The sequence below is a fragment of the Stenella coeruleoalba genome (genome assembly GCF_951394435.1).
Source record: "Stenella coeruleoalba genome assembly, chromosome: 3".
NCBI classification, from domain to species: domain Eukaryota; kingdom Metazoa; phylum Chordata; class Mammalia; order Artiodactyla; family Delphinidae; genus Stenella; species Stenella coeruleoalba.
In genome coordinates this window covers 165,977,526-165,993,938 of record NC_137148.1, presented here as the reverse complement: position 1 = coordinate 165,993,938, position 16,413 = coordinate 165,977,526, and the positions used below count along the sequence as shown (strand labels likewise).

The window sequence follows — 16,413 nt, the reverse complement described above, 5'->3', positions numbered from 1 at the left end:
TTTCCACTAAGATCAGGAACAAGACAAGGTTGCCCACTCTCACCACTATTATTCAACATTGTTTTGCAAGTTTTAGCAACAGCAATCAGAGAATAAAAGGAAATAAAATGAATCCAAATCAGAAAAGGAGAAGTAAAGCTTTCACTGTTTGCAGATGACGTGTTACTATACATAGAGAATCCTAAAGATGCTACCAGAAAACTACCAGAACTAATCAATGAATTTGGTAAAGTAGCAGGATACAAAATTAATGCACAGAAATTGCTGGCATTCCACTACACTAATGATGAAAAATCTGAAAGTGAAATCAAGAAAACACTCCCATTTACCATTGCAACAAAAAGAATAAAATATCTAGGGATACACATACCTAAGGAGACAAAAGACCTGTATGCAGAAAATTATAAGGCAATGATGAAAGAAATTAAAGACGACACAAATAAATGGAGAGATATACCATGTTCTTCGACTGGAAGAATCAGCATTGTGAAAATGACTCTACTACCCAAAGCAATCTACACATTCAATGCAATCCCTATCAAACTACCACTGGCATTTTTCACAGAACTAGAACAAAAAATTTCACAATTTGTATGGAAACACAAAAGACCCCGAATAGCCAAAGCAATCTTGAGAACACAAAACGGAGCTGGAGGAATCAGGCTCCCTGACTTCAGACTATACTACAAAGCTACAGTAATCAAGACAGTATGGTACTGGCACAAAAACAGAAAGATAGATCAATGGAACAGGATAGAAAGCCCAGAGATAAAGCCATGCACATATCGTCACCTTATCTCTGATAAAGGAGGCAGGATTGTACAGTGGAGAAAGGACAGCCTCTTCCATAATTGGTGCAGGGAAAACTGGACAGGTACAAGTAAAAGTATGAGATTAGATCACTCCCTAACACCATACCCAAAAATAAGCTCAAAATGGATTAAAGACCTAAATGTAAGGCCAAACACTATAAAAGTCTTAGGGGAAAACACAGGCAGAACACTATATGACAAAACTCACAACAAGATCCTTTTTGACCCACCTCCTAGAGAAATGGAAATATAAACAAAAATAAACAAATGGGACCTAATGAAACTTAAAAGCCTTTGCACAGCAAAGGGAACCATTAACAAGACCAAAAGACAAACCTTGAGAATGGGAGAAAATATTTGCAAACAAAGCAATGGACAAAGGATTTATCTCCAAAATATACAAGCAGCTCATGAAGCTCAATATCCCAATAAAAAACAACCCAATCCAAAAATGGGCAGAAGACCTAAATAGACATTTCTCCAAAGAACATATACAGATTGGCAACAAACATATGAAAGGATGCTCAACATCACTAATCATTAGAGAAATGCACATCAAAACTACAACGAGGTATCACCTCACACCATTCAGAATAGCCATCATCAAAAAATCTGGAAACAATAAATGCCAGAGAGGGTGTGGAGAAAAGGGAACACTCTTGCACTGTTGGTGGGAATGTAAATTGATACAGTCCCTATGGAGAACAGTATGGAGGTTCCTTAAAAAACTAAAACTAGAGCTACCATATGACCCAGCAATCCCACTACTGGGCATATACCCTGAGAAAAACATAATTCAAAAGAAGTCATGTACCACAATGTTTACTGCCGCACTATTTACAAAAGCCAGGATGTGGAAGCAACCTAAGTGTCATTGATAGATGAATAGAAAAAGAAGATGTGGCACATATATACAATGGAATATTACTCAGCCATAAAAAGTAATGAAATTGAGTTATTTGTCATGAGGTGGATGGACCTAGAGTTTGTCATACAGAGTGAAGTAAGTCAGAAAGAGAAAAACAAATACCGTATGCTAACACACATGTATGGAATCGAAAAAAAAAAAGGTTCTGATGCACCTAGGGGCAGAACAGGAATAAAAGAGCAGACGTAGAGAATGGTCTTGAGAACATGGGGAGGGGGCACGGTAAGCTGGGATGAAGTGAGAGAGTGGCATTGACATATATACACTACCAAATGTAAAACAGATAGCTAGTGGGAAGCAACCACATAGCACAGGGAGATCAGCTCCATGCTTTGTGTCCACCTAGAGTGGTGGGATAGGGAGAGTGGGAGGGAGCTGCAAGAGGGAGGGGCTATGGAATATATGTATACATATAGCTGATTCACTGTTATACAGTAGCAACTAACATAACATTGTAAAGCAATTATACTCCAATAAAGATGTTAAAAAAATAAAATATAAAATAAACTGAAAAACCTTTAGCTAGACTCACAAATTCAAAAAAGAGAAAATCCAAATAAATAAAATCAGAAATGAGAGACGTTACAATAGGTACCACAGAAATACAAAGGATCAGAAGATACTTCTATGAACAATTACACTCCCCCAAAATTGGACAGCTTAGAAGAAATTCCTAGAAACATAAAATCTACCAAGGCTGAATCATGAAGAAATAGAAAATCTGAAGAGGCCAATTACTAGTAAGGTGATTCAATCAGTAATCTAAAACCTCCCATCAAAGAAAAGTCTAGGGCCAGCTGGCTTCACTTGTGAATTCTAACAAACATTTAGAGAAAAACTATGATCAATCCTTTGCAAACTCTTCCAAAAAAACAGGACAGAACACTTCCAAACTCATTTTACAAGGCCAAAACCAGACAAGGACTCCATGAGAAAATTACAGGTCAGGAAGAACATAGATATAAAAGTCCTGAAGAAACTATTATTATACGAAGTTCAACAGCAAATTAAAGGGATCACACACCATGTTCACGTGGGGTTTATTCCAGGGATGCAAGGATGGTTCAACAGCTATGTATCAATCAATGTGATACACCACATTAACAAAATGAAGGATAATAATCACATGGTCATCTCGATAGATGCAGAAAAAGTGTTTGACAAAATCCAACATCTATTTATGATAAAAATTCTCAATAAAGTGGGTATAGAGGTAATGTACCTCAACATAGTAAAGACCATATATTACAAGCCCACAGTTAACATCATACTCATCAGTGAAAAGCTGAAAGTATTCCCTCTAAGATCAGGAACAAGGCAAGGATGCCCACTCTTGCCACTTTTATTCAACATAGTATTGGAAGTCCTAGCCACAGCAATCAGAGAGAGAGAGAGAGAGAGAGAATCCAAATTGGAAAGGAAGAAGTAAAATTGTCACTTTTTGCAGATGACATTACACTATACATAGAAAATCCCAGAGACATCACCAAAAAACTACTAGGGCTCATTAATGAATTCGGTACAGTTTCAGGATACAAAATTAATATACAGAAAAGCTGAAAGTTTTCCCTCTAAGATCAGGAACAAGACAAAGATGCCCACCACATAGTATTGGATGATAAGCTACAACAATTAGGCAAGAAAAAGAAACAAAAGGCATCCAAATTGGAAAGAAGTAAAATTGTCACTATTTGGAGATGACATGACATTATATATAGAAAGCCCTAAAGACTCCATCATATCTGTTGGAACCAATAAACGAATTCAGTAAAGCTGCAGGATACAATATCAGTATACAAAAATCTATCTCTATGCACTAACAATGAATAATCAAAAAGAGAAATTAAGAAAACAATACTAATTAGGAGTTTGGTATTAACAGATACACACTACTATACAGAAAATAGATAAATAAGGACCTATTATTTAGCACAAGGAGCTATATTCAATATCTTATAATAACCTATGATGGGAAATAATCTGAAAAAGGATTATATATAATGAGTCACTTTTGCTATATACCTGAAACACAACATTGTAAATCAAGTATACTTCAATTTTTTAGAAAAAGCAAATTAGTAATTAGCAAATCAGATAAGATTCTGATTAGATCAAACTCTTGAAAACCAGGAATTTCAGTCTGAGAGAAAAGAGATACACATTTAGTAGAGACACTAATATCCTGTAGTCCTGTGGAAACATCAGTATAAATTTAAATTTTATCTTTTGCAAAAAAACCCAAAAAATTCTCTACTTCAATGACAAAAAAAGAAAGAAAACAATTCTATTTACAACTGCATTAAAAAGAATAAAATACCTGAGAATAAATTTAACCAAGGACATGAAAGATTTGTATACTGAAATTTATAAGGTGTTGATGAAAGAAATTGAAGATACAAATAAGATATTTTGCTCTCATGGATTGGAAAAATATCCACACTACCCAAAGCAATGAACAATTCAATGCAATCCCTATCAAAATTTCAATGGCACCTTCCATAAAATAGAACAATACTAAAACTTGTATGGAACCACAAAGGCCCTGGATAGCCAAAGCAATCTTGAGAAAGAACAAATCTGGTAGCATAATGCATCGTGATTTCAAACTACATTACAAAGCTAAAGTAATCAAAACAGTACGGCATTGGCATAAAACAGACATATATAGATCAGTGGAACAGAATAAAGAGTCTAAGGAAAAAACCCCATGCTTATACGGTCAATTAACTTTTGGCAAAGGATCCCAGAATTTACAATGGGGAAAGGAGAGTTTCTTCAATAAACAGACTGGGAAAACTGGGCAGCTACATGCAGAAGAACAAAACTGGACCACTATCTTACACCATACACAAAAATCAACTCAAAATGGATTAACTAAATTGGAAGACTGGGATAGACATACACACACTAATATATAAAAAATAGAGGACTTCCCTGGTGGTGCAGTGGATAAGAATCCACCTGCCAATGCAGGGGACACAGGTTCCATCCCTGGTCCGGGAAGATCCCACATGCCACAGAGCAACTAAGCCTGTGCACCACAACTACTGAGCCTGCTCTCTAGAGCCCACGAGCCACAACTACTGAACCCATGTGCCACAACTACTGAGCCCATGTGCCACAAACACTGAAGCCTGCACACCTAGAGCCCATGCTCCGCAACAGGAGAAGCTACTGCAATGAGAAGCCTGTGCACCACAATGAAGAGTAGCCCCCGCTCGCTGCAACTAGAGAAAGCCTACATGCAGCAACGAAGACTCAGCACAGCCAAAAATAAATTTATTTTTAAAAAAAGATAATAAGGACCTACTGTATAGCACAGGCAACTCTACTCAATACTCTGAAATGACCTATATGGGAAAAGAATCTAAAGAAGAGTGGATATGTTTATAACTGATTTACTTTGCTATACACCTGAAACTAACACAACATTGTAAATCAACTACACTCCAATAAAAAATTTTTTTTAAATGGCAGACTTGAACATAAGCCTCGATACCATAAGAATCCTAGAAGAAAACACAGGCGGTAACTTCTCTGACATCAGTCTTGAAGATGATTTTTTTGGTTTTGACACCAAAAACAAAGGCAAGAAAAGCAAAAGTGAACAAGTGGGACTACATCAAACTACAAAGCTTCTGCACGGCAGTGGAAACCATCAATGAAATGAAAAAGCAAACTACTGAGTGGGAGAAAATACTTGCAATCATATCTGATAAGGAATTACTATCCAAAATATATAAAGAACTCATACAACTCAACTGCACATAAACAATATGATTAAGAAAAGTGAACAGAGGATCTGAACTGATACTTATCCAAAGACATACAGTTGGCCAGTAGGTACACGAAATGTGCTCAACATTACTGCCACAATGAGGTATCACCTCACACCTGTTAGAATGACTATTATCAAAAAGACAAAAACTGACAAGTGTTGGTGAGGAAGTGCAGAGAAGGCAACTCTTGCGCATTGTTGGTGGGAATGTAAATTGATGAAGACACTATGGAAACCAGTGTGGAGTTTCCTCAAAAAAATCAAAAAATCCAAACAAACTTTTTGGCCAACCCAATATTTGCACCCCCATGTTCTCTACAACACTATTTACAATTGCCAAGACATGGAAACAACCTAAGTGCCCAATGATGGATGAATGGATTTAAAAAATGTACACACACACACACACACACACATAATGGAATATTAGTCATAAAAAAGGAAATCTTGCCATTTGTGACATGGATAGACCTTAAGGGTATTATGCTAAGTGAAATAAGTCAGAGAGAAAAATACCATATGATCTCACCTATATATGGGATCTGAAACAAAGAAAGAAAACCCTGGGAATTCCCTGGCAGTCCAGTGATTAGGACGTGGTGCTTTCACGGCCATGGGCCTGGGTTCAATCCCTGTTCAGGGAACTAAGATCCTGCAAGCCACGCAGCAAAACAAACAAATAAACCAAAAACCCCAAGTTCACAGAAATGGAGAACAGATTGGTGGTTGCCAGAGGTGGGACGTGAAGGTGTGTGTGGGTGTGTGTGTGTCAAGGCGTGGGTGAAACAGGTGAAGGCAGATCAAAAGTTACAAACTTTCAGTTATAAAATAAGTCAGGGGATATAATGTGCAGCATTGTGACTATAATTAATAATACTTTATTGCATATTGGAAAGTTGAAAAGAGGAAATTTCAAAAATTCTCATCACAAGAAAAAAAAACTATGTGTGATGATGTTAGTCTAGTTAACTAGACTTATTGTGGTAATACTTCACAATGTATACAAATATCAACTCGTTATGTTGTACACTTAAAAGCAATGTTATATGTCAATTATATCTCAATAAAAATAAGTAAAATGACCAAAAACAGAAATAATTAGGGAAGACATAAAAATTGCAGGAATACAGACTATCAACAAAACCAAAAGCTGGTGCGCTTTGAAATAATCAGTAAAATTGATAAAGGTCTAGTCAAGCTAACTGAGAAAAGAGGGTAGACAGAAGTTAGTAATATCAGGAATGAAAGGAGGGTAAGTAAAATGGAAAAGCATTTGATAGAATCTAACATCCACTTATGATAACACACTAGGAATAGAGGGGAGTTCAGGCTCTTGAGATACAACATCTTCATGAAACTTGTAGGCAACATCACAATAGTGAGAAACTAGATGCTTTTTTTTTTGTAAGATAAGAAACTAGGTAAGGAAGTCTCCTCTCACCACTCCTATTCAACACTGTGCTGGAAGACCTACCTAATGCAATAAGGCAAGAAAAGGAAATAAAATGTATACAGATTGGGAAGAAAGAAATAAAACTGTCTTTTTTGTATATGACATGATTTTCTATGTAAAATATCTGAAAGAAACCGTAACACCAGAGATCACTCCAGGAATTAATGAGAGTATAGAAAGACTGAGAATACAGAAGTCAACTGCTTTCTTATAGACCCAGAGAAATATAGCCAACTGATCTTTGATAAAGGCAACTAAAGGCAACTAAAAGGCAATTCAATGGAAAAAAAGTCTTTTCAACAAACAGTGCTGGAAATAGTGGATATCCACATGCAAAAAACAAATAAGTAAACCTAGACACAGACCTTACACAAAACTTAAAATAGGCCATAGCTCTAAATGTAAAATGCAAAAGTAAAAAACTTCTAGAAGATAACGTAGGAGAAAATCAAGGTTACCTTAATTGATGAATTTTAAGATACAACACCAAAAGCAAGATCCAAGAAAGAAAACAATAAGCTTTACTTCATTAAAATCCCCTGTGCTACAAAAGACAGTGGTAAGAGAATACAAAGACAGTCACAGATTGGGAAAAATATCTTTTCAGAACACTTATCTGACAAAGGACTGGTATCCAACATGTCTAAAAAACTCTTAAAATGCAACAGTAAGATGACAAACAACCCAGTTAAAAAATGGGCAAAATTCGGGACACTTCCCTGGTGGTCCAGTGGCTAAGACTCCACGCTTCCAATGCAGGGGGCGCGGGTTTGATCCCTGGTTGGGGAACTAAGATTCCACATGCCGTGTGGCACAGCCAAAAAAAAAATGGGGGCAAAATTGAAAATAAAACAAGAATCCCTGGGGGGAAAAAATAAAGTCCCAAACATGGGGGAAAAAATGGGCAGAAGATTTGCACACACATCAATAAAGAAGATATACAGATGTTAAATAAGCATATGAAAAGAAACTCAACATCAAATGTCATTAGGAAATTGCAAATAAAACAAATAGATACCACTAAACGCTTATTACAACGGGTAAAATACGAAACACTCAGAATACCAAATATTGATGAAGACATAAAGCTACAGGAATCCTTACTCATTGCTGATGGGAATGGAAAATGGTATGCCTACTTTGGAAGACAGGCAGTTTTTTCACAAAACTAAATATACCCTTATCACAGGATCTAGCTCCTAGATTATACTCCTTATATATTTATATTTACCCAAATGAGTTGAAAACTTGTCTTCACACAGAAATATGCAAATTAGTGTTTACAGGTGTTTTATGCATAATTGCCAAGACGTACAGTTAAGCAAGATATCCTTCAATAGTAGAATGAATAAACAACCAGTGGTATATCCACATGATAAAATATTTTTCAGTGATAAAAAGAAATGAGCTATCAAGCCATGAACAGACGAGGAAACTGCAGTGTATTGGTTTGTTATAATTTTAAATTTACGCATTTATGGCTTAAGTGAAGTTGTTTTGATCTACTTGTTTATGGCTCAAGTAAAGATGTTTTGGTCCAAGAGTGAATTTGTTTACTTTGGGAGGCCATGTCAGGATGACGCCATCAAAATTGTGCTTGCCATTATGAACATGTGGAGGAGTGACAATCATGTGACAGACATTTAAACTTTAAATACCAGGAATTTGTGAGGACTTAATTTGGGTGTTCAGTCTGGGCAAGGCTACTCTTTGTTAATCTAAAAAGCTCTCAGAGGATCACGAGACACTTGCTCCTGCTGTGGCCAGATTACTCTTGGATAGCAGTGGAGTTAAACCAAGCAGCAGTCTCAGGAAGAGAAGGGACATATTTGTTTCTGCCTTGGCGAGCCTACTCCTCATAGGCAGTGGTGCAAGCCATGAAATGGTCCCTGGACCAAGCAGCCTACCTTGCCTACCAACACTAGTGCCTTTGCCCAGCAGGGAGGGATCTAAGCGGGCATCTGATACCCAGCTTTTAGTTGGAAGGACTGACGCTATCACGAACCAATTCATATAAAGGTGCAACTCAACTAAATTTGGACTTTATTTCTTTCATCTTCCCTTTGTCTGGAACAACAGTGTAATTAAACTATCATTGGTTTGGGGTACGTTATGTCTTTACTGGCTTATTAAGAGACATTATCCTATTTGCTATTGGCTTGTGAAATATTATAAATTATAATTCCCACAGTTGAACCTGTGTTAAATAAATTACTGGCAAAGACAATCTCAGTCTCTGAGGATAATTTGCCTGAACGAAACAGGAAACTTAGAAGCGTATCGCTAAGTGAAAGAAGACACTCTGACAAGGCTACATACTGTATGATTCCTACTGTTCAGGACATTCTGGAAGAGATAAAACTATGAGCCAGTAAAAAGATCTTTGCTTGGGAAGGATTTGGGGGTTTGAGGGACGGACGAATGGACAGGTGAAGCACAGGATATCCTTAGCAAAGTTAAACTATTCTATATGATATAGAAATGATGGACACATGTCATTATACATTTGCCAAAACCCCTACATTGTATAACACAAAGAGTCAAGGCTAATATAAACAGTGGACTTTATAGCATCGATATTGATCCATCGATTGTAACAAATATACCATAATAATATGAGATGTAAAAAAATAGTACAAACTGTGTGGATGCAGAGGGGTCAAGTGGAAACACTCTGTACTTTCTGATCAATTTTTCTGTAGGCCTAAAATGTCCTAAAAAACCAGAAATCTCACTGTTTCATACCTTACAATTTTATAAATCCTTTATAAGCATTATTTAAAATTAAGAGAAATTTATATACACCATACTTTCCTACCTAGTAGTCTGTTTTTAATTAACTTTTGCTACTTTAAATTTATTTTTAAATTAATTTTAACTTTTCTACAAAGGAAATCATTCTAAATTTAATTCTTTAAACACTATTGGGTATAAAACTGCAAACTGTAGAAAGTGAAAGACTTCAAATGTCTTTCTAACTAAAAGGACAAATGACATCATAGTTTGTCCCTCCACTATATTTCACACTCAGGATATGGTCAGGAATGAGTATCGTATTATAATGCATTAGGGGTTTGCATTTAATCCATGAAGAAACATACTAGGATTTTCAGAGATTCCCCTAAGTTTGAGTAGTTTTTATCATATCAATTAAAACAGAAATTCAATAGTTTTTCTCACTCATCAATACAAGTAGAAATTTACTTGCCTTAAGAATTGTACGGCCTTTTAAATATCAAAGTTCTCTAGGGACAAGCACATACAAAAACTGACCTAAAAATGAAAAATGTGCCTGAGAACCTAAACATACCCATCTCACAGCTTAAGACTCTGTTGCCTAAAAGGAGCAGAAATTCTGTTTGGTTCCAGGATTTTCTTGTCTTACACACATATTTTTCAATCAACTTATATTTTTCAAAGTCTAAGAAATCAAAAATCATATACTCACCAAGGAAATAAAATTTCAAACTGCTAAGGGAAACTAGAGTTAAAGGACTGAAATATCCAATAGATAAAGGCATCTAAAGAAAAGAAACACAAATATTCAAATCAGCTCAGGTAAGAAGCCTGCTTACCCACAGTTAAGACCGAAAACACACATTCAGAAAGTTAAACATATTCCCAAGCTTGGGGTCTAGATACCAGGTTGAGATACAGCCCCTAAGGTGGGTCAGTCCCTGGTGAAGGAGGGTAGGGACACCTGAGCAGTCACTGGAGAGAGCTCTCCTCACATTCTCACGTGAGGAAACTCTCAGGCAGATTCAGTTTAATATCCGACTCAAACTCCCAAATTCATAAACTTTTTGTCCAGGAGACAGAACTCCTGACCACAGGCTTTTTTTTAATACACAAAATACACTCCGGGTGCACCTATATCATGGATGCAGAACTCAAACATAAAACATCTAGGCCAAAGAAACCGCCCCCCCCTCACTGCCAGCTCCAGATGGGAACTTTAGTTTGGAGTCACTGGCCTCAGGCTTCTGCTCCAGTCACAATACTTTGGATCACCACTGATAATTTAAATGACATAAACCCAGTGTTTCAATAATCCAGAAAAATCACTCAACCCAGTGTTTATGTGTCAAGGAAGAGAGAAGACTGTAAGGCAATTTTATTTTTTAAACAGGAAAATCCCAAAACACCTATTCCTGTCGGAAAATGAAGATGTCAATGACTTATTTCCAAAAAGAGAAACTGATTTGTAAACAATCATATTGGAACACTTCTAGATTTTGCAAGTCTAAGTCCTGATATGCTATTGGAAATCACCCAAAGGACCTCAGAATATTACTACATCCGCTCAGGGTGGGGAAAAAAAGGGGGAAACAAAACTTTTCATACACAGAATGTAATAATGAAATATTTTTCCAAAATTCACCTTTCTTGCCTCTTTGGAAAAAATTTATACTGTCTCCCCAGGTCTACTGAATAAATAAAATTTACATTTATTGAAAAACTGAGTCTCAAATAAGTGAATAAATCTTTTCAAAGAGAGAAACTCAGGAACGGAGGCAGTGCTGAAAAAAGATCACCCAGGAAAGTTTCTCAAGAGGACCCTCCACCCAAAGGTCTTCCCATAGGATGTCCGTGACCAAGGAAGATTTTGAGAGGAGAGGCGCAAGCATTCCATATAACATATTGCAGGTGGTGGTTCTCTGCTTTCCTCTCAAGTAAAATAGGCATAAAAATAAATCTTTAAATTAAAGAGCCATCTATGGCTCTGTTGATAAATGATTAAACAATTAAAATACTGCATCGGTTTGAAACGCACCACGGAGAAAAACAGTTAATAGTGATACTATGAACTGCCGAGGGGAAGATGGCATTTGGGAATGCGGGGAAACATCTGTAAATTTAGGGATTTATTGCCAGCCCTAGGAAGAGCTAGGCTGGGGGGACAGGGTCGTGGATTTGAGATCCTGTTCCTCAAACATTTTAAAAAGTGAGCGTAAAATGATTCCCCTGGAGAGAAAGGGGGAACCGGACACCCCCAGACCATAGCTGCTCCCACACGTGTACCCCAGAGACCGAGTCACGATTGCCCCGAGTCCCTCCCTATGGCCACCGCGCCGTGTGGGGGAGACTCGGGTTCGCAGGGACAGGACAGGACACCCGGGGGTCCCGGCTGTCGACCCAGCCCCTAGGCTGTGTGGCGTGCCACCGGCTGACTCGGGTCCACAGACTCTGGAGTTGGCCGCGCGGGAGGCCCGGTTCCATCAGTCCCACCGCCTCCCTCTCCCAACACCCGACCCCGCACACTCACCATTTTTCGGTTTCTGGAGTTTCCGGTTGTCCACCCCATGACCGCCGCGGCAAGTGCCGGTCACAGCGACACAGAATGCGGCATAACCACCTGGAGCCTTTAAGGGCAGCAGGAGCTGATACGGCCACTGTCAGAACAAGTGGCACTGAGCACGCAATCCACGCCTCCGCCGCCATCGGAACAGCACCGCCCCATAAAATAATTGGTGACTCCCCTGTTTGGACAGTTCACAGGGCCCCGCCCTCCCGTGCCTGAATGACAGGAGGTCGGAGGTCGCGTCATTGAGCCGACCTTGTCCTGCCAGTGGGTGGGAAATGTTCTCTCCAAGGACACATCGTCAAACCGTAAGGCCACTAAGGCCTGGCACAGAACTGTGACCCTTCACAAACATGGACACTTTTGTACCCTCACTATTCACTAATAATGAGGCTGTTCCAGGAATTCCCTGGCCGTCCAGTGGTTAGGGCTCCGTGCTTCCACTGCAGGGGGCACGGGTTGGATCCCTGGTCTGGAAACCAAGGTCCCACAAGCCCCGCAGAGCAGCTCTCCCACTCCCCCCTCCTCCAAAAAAAAAGACTGTTCCGTTCTACTTTCATCTTTCACCATTTCCTTTAGGAGAATTCTGTCCCTCCCTCCCCATCCCCACTCATTTGGTACTTTAAGTCCCCTGGCCTCAGGGGCACTTGGCTCCGGTGGGAGGATGAATCCCACAGTCCTAGACCAGCCCTGAAGCCTCAAACACTAGCATGTGTGAAACACAGGCAGAGAAACCACCGGAAAACCTTTTCAGTGGAATTCCATTAATACTCGATTGTCGAAAGGTCAAAGCAGGTAAAACTGAAAGAACACTGCTGAGTGAAAAATAATATTTAGATGGTAAGGGTATGTAGATAAACAAAAAATCAGGACAGTGGTCATGAATGGGGCAGGATGGAGATAAGTCAGGGATGGGAACATCAGGACACTCTCACCACTGCCCACAGGCCATTTAAGAATCTTCATGATGATTCCAAGGATGTGTATATTATTACTAAATCTTACCACAAAACATTTTGTACATTTTTCCCTGAATATATTTTATGATAAAAAATTTTAAGAAGAAATTCAGTTTGGAAAGTAACATAATTTGTATATGTTTGTTTGCCCTGTCAGGTGGCAATCTGAGTTTTCATTCATGGTTTTGGCATCAAAAATTAGTAATATCGACTGAAAAAATGCACAAGATAAAAGTTGAGAATTATGTTTTATTTGGCGGACTTTCTGAGGACTCAAGCTTGGGAGGCCGTCTCTCAGGTAGCTCTGAGGGACTGCTCCAAAGACATAAGGGAGAAGCCAGGATATACAGGAGTTTTGCCATAGGTAGTGGAACATCAAAAGATTACTGTTAATTAAAGAAAACCAGATATCTCAAGTTAATGAATTAGCGCTTTTCTACCTGTGGGAAGATGTGAGAGTCTGGGCTCACTGAAAACATTCTTTTGATACGCACTTTCACTATCTAGGGCCAGTATCCTTTTTTCCACCCTGAATCCCCTCAGGGTGCACAGTTGGGGATGGCTGATGACTTGATGGCTGCAACATCCTTTGTTTATCAATATGGCAGGCAGCATTTTTCATCCACAGTAACAAGCCATGTATCTATCGGGTTGGTCAAAAAGTTCGTTTGGGTTTTTCCGCATTATGGTCCACCTTACGGAAAAACCCAAACGAACATTTTGGCCAACCCAATATTTAGAAAAAATGGATTACATAAATTCATCATCATTTGTACCTTTTAAAAATAAAGGGTGGCGTGCACTGATACGTAAAAATCTGGAGTTTTTATCAATAGAACAATTAAGCAAAGTGTACTGATAAAGATACTGAGAAATAAAATATTGCCTGCCATATCAGTAAGCAAAGGATGTCACAGTCATCAGCGATTGCAGCGCTGAAAAGGTGAGCTGGTGAGCCAGGAGGAAGCTCAGGATGTGAAAACACAGGATACTGGCCCCAGATAGCTGAGGTGCATACCAAAAGAATGATTTCAGTGAGCCCAGACTCTTGCATCTTCCCAAACATAGAAAAGCGCTAAATTCCTTAACTTGAGATACAGTAAGTCCCTGCAAACGACCCTTCAAGTTGCGAACTTTCAAAGATGCAAATGAGCGTTCCATCAACGTTAGGCTTGAGTGAAACTGCAGCTTGCCCTCCGTCTCCTATGGCTGAAGATCCTTCAGCTCTACCATCTCCCACCTCCTCCCTCTCCTCCAGTCAGTCACTCTTCTTGCCTGTTCACTCGATGCCAGCCCTGTATGCCAGCTGTTGTACTGTACTACTGTACTTTTCAAGGGACTGTACTGTAAGATTTAAAATGTTTTATTTATTCTTTGTTTTTTATGTATTATTTGTGTGAAAAGTATTATAAACCTATTACAGTACAGTACCATATAGCCGATGGTGTTAGCTGGGTACCTAGACTAACTTTGTTGGACTTACAAACAAATCGGACTGATGAGAGTGCTCTCAGAATCAGAACTCATTCTTATGTAGGGGACTTACTGTACCTAGTTTTCTTTTATTAACAGTAACCTTTTGTTCCTACTACCTGCCCTTTGTTGCAAAACTCCTATATATCCTAGCTCCCCTCTCGCCTCCTCAGAGCAGTTTTCTCAGGGTTACTTGAAATGCTGCCTCCGGACTTGAACTCCTCAGTATGTCCACTGAAGAAAACATAACACTCAACTTTCAGGTTGTGAATATTTTTTTTCAGTTGACAATACCTTACCCCTTCTATAACTGTTATGGTAACCTACTGTGTTAGGGGGGTCCGTACCCTAGGTTTGATTGACAACACATTACTGCCAGGAACGTATGAAAGAGTTTATTACTTCCATAATGGAAGTGTCTGGGGAGGGCAGGGAAGGCCTCTTAAGCAGGTGGGAAGTGCCTTGACAGAACAAGGCAAGGAGCCTGGCCTGAGTTTTTTGTTTTTTTAATTTTTTTTGGAATATAGTTGATTTACAATGTTGTGTTAGTTTCTGCTGTACAGCAAAGTGAATCAATTATACATAAACATATATCCACTCTTTTTTAGCTTCTTTTCCCATAGAGGTCATTACAGAGTCCTGAGTAGGGCTCCCTGTGCTATACAGTAGGTCCCTATTAGTTATCTATTTTATTTATTTTAATTAAAAAAAAATTTTTGGCCACACCATGCAGCACATGGGTCTAGTTTCCAGACCAGGGATTGAACCTGTGCCTCCTGCATTGGAAGTGGAGAGTCTTAACCACTGGACCACCAGGGAAATCCCTCTATTGTATATATGTTAGTGTGTATATGTCAATCCCAATCTCCCAATTTAACCTTCCCCACCCCCTTTTCCCCCCAGTAACCATGTTTATTTTTCACATCTGTGACTCTATTTCTGTTTTGCAAATAAGTTCATTTGTGCCATTTTTTTTAGATTCCACATATAAGCAATATAATATGATATTTGTCTTTCTCTGTCCAACTTACTTCACTCAGTATGAGAATCTCTAGGTCCATCCATGTTGCTGCAAATTTTGGCCTGAGGTTTTTGTTTGTTTGTTTGTTTGAATTGAGATTAGGAGGTGGACTAGTGTGAGATTTTGCACATAAAGGCAGAGGCTACCAAGGATTTCATCTCTTACCAGCACCAAAGAAGTAAGCACCCAGGGCTTCTTGTCATCTTGTACAGATGTGGGGCACCAGGAGAAGGAAGGATGAGACTTTAAACGTTGTCAGCAGTCAAACACAAAAAAATGGAGTCAGACTTCTAGATTCTCATCTGGCATGTGAAGAGCATGGAAGGGGACAGTCCTATAATCCTCACCAGAAAAAAGCAAACAAACCTCAAATTAACGACTCGGATCTATCAAACCATTAATCACAGGGCCGACTGCTGTCTCCAAAATTGGAGAGACAGTAAAATAGAAAATTTGAAATACGCCCACAATATTCTGCTCTTAACAATGCCTGTCCTCAAAAGAGTCTGTTTAGCCAGTGCCTAACTGACGTGGTGGGAGGGTGAAGTAGGAGATGGATGGGCCCCTGGGCCAGACAGCTGGTGTTTGTCAAGTGGAGCAAAACTGAAGTTTTGTCCTCAGCCAGACAAGAATGATGCCCGTTTCCCTTCCTCCACTGATATGGAGGGAATGAACCAGCAGTGGGGA

General features: G+C 38.9%; 1 long non-coding RNA gene across 1 annotated transcript in view; it reads right to left on the bottom strand.

Annotated features, from left to right (window-relative positions):
• LOC307184754 overlaps nt 1–16,020 on the bottom strand; it is a 96,344-nt gene extending 80,324 nt beyond the window's left edge. Inside the window, exons 1-3 of the long non-coding RNA XR_013827819.1 lie at nt 15,892–16,020; nt 12,238–12,364; nt 10,420–10,492 (exon numbers count right to left, since the gene is read on the bottom strand). This is a non-coding gene — a long non-coding RNA (uncharacterized lncRNA). The remainder of the gene's footprint in view (nt 1–10,419; nt 10,493–12,237; nt 12,365–15,891) is intronic.
• Nucleotides 16,021–16,413: the final 393 nt, after the last annotated feature.